This window comes from Arachis ipaensis, chromosome B03, assembly GCF_000816755.2.
Source record: "Arachis ipaensis cultivar K30076 chromosome B03, Araip1.1, whole genome shotgun sequence".
NCBI classification, from domain to species: Eukaryota; Viridiplantae; Streptophyta; class Magnoliopsida; order Fabales; family Fabaceae; genus Arachis; species Arachis ipaensis.
Window position 1 is genome coordinate 29,291,808 of NC_029787.2, and position 3,758 is coordinate 29,295,565.

A 3,758-nucleotide genomic window follows, 5' to 3' on the forward strand; every position below is an offset into this window, starting at 1 on the left:
CTGAAAGATGCTGTCGCAGATCAAGAAGGCGAGGAAAAGACAATGTTGCTGTGGAACTGGAAGGTTGACAAAAACAAAGCCCTCGTGCACTTGGAAGCTGGAGTTGTCACGACCAATCTGGGGAAGATGAAGGCGGAGGAGCACAAACAAGGAAATCAGGCAGCAAAGAGAAACACCGAGAGCTTCTTGGCAGGAGTAGCAGTAGGGAGGAATGATGGGTAAAGAGAAGGAAGAGTCACCATGTTGGGGATGCTGAGGGTACAAGTATTTTATATCCACATTTGTGTTCCACTAACTAAAAAAATCTCGGCAAACAGATGATGGACTTATACCACCGTGTGCATGCCCACCATGGACATGGACATGGACACTAACCAAACAATCACTATATGCATCTGTCATAGTTCAAAAAGAGAGGGCGTGGTCGTAGGGGGAAGCCGCCGCCGCAATGAAGGGTGCAGATTTGATCTCTTGCGCAAGAGGAAGAGGGAATCACAGGTTTGAATTTCTGGTTGGCTTGCGGGTCGGGGCTTGGTTATTCTGCTGTGGGTCTAGGCCAGTTTTGCCCCAGGTACCAGACCATTAAAAAAAAAGAGAGGGCATGTTTAAGAGGATAATATGACACTAATATTTATCGCCTCACTTTAAATATTTGAATCATGCAAAGTGAGAAAACATGAGTAACTAACCCCCTTATTTTAAGGCTTCACAAATTTCATCGCCTAAGGGAATCCACATATAAAGGACAGAAAAATAATTATCAAACATTCGGTTGCCGCATCCAAATTCATAGCGAACAAGACTAAAGATCAAGTTATCTGAACAAAGTTGTAGGAAAGAACTTGAGCACTTCAACTATACAATATTACATCCGGATACAAATTGAACCCAATGCATGAAGGAAAAAAATTGCGGATATTATGCAATGATCGAATGTTGGACATTTCCTTAATATTCACATATACAATGTAGCAAAAGGAATTGATATGAAGCACCATCAATCTCAAAGAACAGACGGCATAATTAGATTGATATGAAAAATCTCAGAAGCACACTACAAACTCAAATTGGAGACCAAATAACATAACCAAAAGTGTAAAACATAGAGTAACACAAATTCCACTAATACACCCAAAACATAAAACAATAGTTAAAAAGCGCGGTCATCTAAGATTCCAAGAGTTCGAGTGCAATTATGTGGTGTATAAGGATGAGAAAGTAGGGAGGCAGAGTAAAGAATTAGACAGAATATACATAGCCAGATTCCAGACTTAGGGACAGACGTAACTAACACATCAAACCAAGCATGCGATACAGCCAGTAAAACATTTTCAAATCATATTATGCATATTAACCTTAAATGTCAAGTGATAACTGATAAGGGATAGGAAGTATAAATAGAAGGAAGGAATTAATCGATCTACAAGGCTCTTTAAGGGCATTGTGAGAACAGCATATTAGGATGAACGGTTCTGCTTGCTCAAACATAGCATTGTCCCTGGTCATCCTTCAGGTTAGCAATGGACAATCCCAAAACAAATATGATACATATATACCAATTGATAAACTAAAGACACAAAGTGGCTCATCATCAACCAGCTAAACAAACAGAATCCCATTAGTTGGGAAACAATACCACCAATTTAGCGAAATTTCGAATTTCACTACTCAACCACCATTACAATGTAAGGCTCTCAAGGAGCAATAGAACCACAAATTTAGTGAAGCTCAAAGAATATCGACAAAGCAACAACATATTCCAATGAGTTGCAATCCTGAGCAACTTGAAACCAGCAAGGTGATGTCTCAAAAATGTCATACAACATAGAATCAGTTATGCAACGGAATAATAAATCAACGTAACTGCCTCAAAAAATTCGATCATGTTGTTGCAAAGCCTATATATCTTTGGAAGAAAAATGGTCAATACCACAATTTAAAATAAATTGTACTTAGATCATGATGTGCGAATTTAAAGAATAATAGTACACTGATATCAAACCCTTAACATATGAAGAAATGTCAAGCCAGGATGTGGGCTATGAACCAAGGGAAAGCACTAGTAGTGAAACAGTCAATTTTCAAAATTACTAACAGACATCACAATACACTTTGATTGTTACAGGGGAAAAAATAGGCCAAAAAGGAACAACTTAACACAAAACCCTCAATGTAGGGACTCTTAAATCAAATTTAAATCCTTATTGGACGAACAAAGTCAATTTACCATGGAAAATCCCCAACATAATTAGATAACCAACGAAACCAACGGTGTAATAGAAAATATTGATTCTCCAAATGAAACACAATCAGAAAAAGAAAAACCTTTTTTGAAACCATTAGTAGGAAGAAGTAACTAAATACAAACTCAGCTACTAAATATCACCAGAATTCAAAACTACATAACAAAAACAACAATCCTATCAGCCAAGATGATCCAGCCAAAAGTACAAAACTAATCTATCTCACTGCCTTTCACTAATAAAACAAACAAATCAAAGCTCAGCAGGCTGTAAAAGGACAGACTAATAAATTTATTACACCAGAGCACATATTCTGCAATCACGCAATCACCAGAAGCACATAAAGCATCTGCGCCCAATAACCGATGATAGACCTGAATCAAACATCCATTCGCAACTCAATTCATTTCACAACCATCATTTAAGAAAATTATACAACAACAAAAATAGCTTATTGACAAAAACATTTATGATGCTCTACATTAGTTAAGAACCAAGGAAACAGTCGGTGTATCATTACAAAGTAACACAACACAGCTTTCTAAATACATACAAGAACATAATTGTAAGGGCATAGAGGTAAATAAAAAGATGTACAACAACTAAAACTACAGGCAAGGAGCATTTTAAGTTAAAAAAAAAGGAAAGTGAAGAAACAAGCCAAATCCACAAACAAATTGGACAGAGCAAAATGAAAATTCATAAGTATGAATAATAGACATAAAAGAGTATTGCATGTACAACAACAATTTAAACTAGAGGAAAGGAGAAAAAAAACATAAACAGACACAGCATAACAGACAACTGAACCCACAAACAAGGCAAAGCAACATGAACATTCATCAGAAAATTGTCGGGAAAGTGCCACTCTGAAAACAGAACAAGGTAAACCAATATATAAATGCAGTCACATAGCACAGATGCAGATTGCATGATAAGCACAACACTTGATAGTTTTGACATGTTAAAAATTAATTATGTTTCAAAATACAATGTAAAAAAAAACAACACAAAGTCATTAAGCATTTTTACTGAGAATGTGAATGCAGTACTAAACATTTTTCCATAAATCTTATAGTGCTGACAAGAATAACTAACTTTTACGTTAAGCATCATGTAATGGACCACCCACGAGATAATATTAAGTTAAGTTAGAACAGCATGCTGAAAAGGTTGGAACAATTTTCCTGGTCAATAAAATAATAAAGAATTTTGAAGGGAAAAAATTCAGATGCTCAAGTGTGCTCCATAACGGAAGGACAGAAGTATCGTACAAATCACAAGTTCACCATGACAAACTTCAATTCTAAATTATCAATCCCCCCATCATATCAGAGAAATCAAAACATTCATTGATCAGGGGTATAAAACTACAGATCAGGCATATGATCTCCAACAACAACACAAGCAATCAAGAGTCTTCATTACCTCCTTTCAATAGAAATTTTGCAAGATAACAACCAAGTAGGTCACACTGTCAGAGACTGACCAATAAATGAAGACAATCAATTAAAG

General features: G+C 36.1%; 1 protein-coding gene across 4 annotated transcripts in view; it reads right to left on the reverse strand.

Annotated features, from left to right (window-relative positions):
• LOC107630072 (UBP1-associated protein 2C) overlaps nucleotides 1–3,758 on the reverse strand; it is a 7,898-nt gene that overhangs the window by 1,018 nt on the left and 3,122 nt on the right. Inside the window, exon 2 of one of the 4 annotated variants that reach the window (XM_021118584.1) lies at nucleotides 172–947. The exons of 1 other annotated variant lie outside the window; for it this stretch is intronic. The gene's annotated coding sequence lies outside the window, so the exon portion shown is untranslated. Of the gene's footprint in view, nucleotides 1–171; nucleotides 948–972; nucleotides 1,499–2,299; nucleotides 2,618–3,758 lie in introns of those variants that run through there. 2 more of the 4 variants (XM_021118585.1, XM_016333102.2) reach the window with 2 other exon arrangements.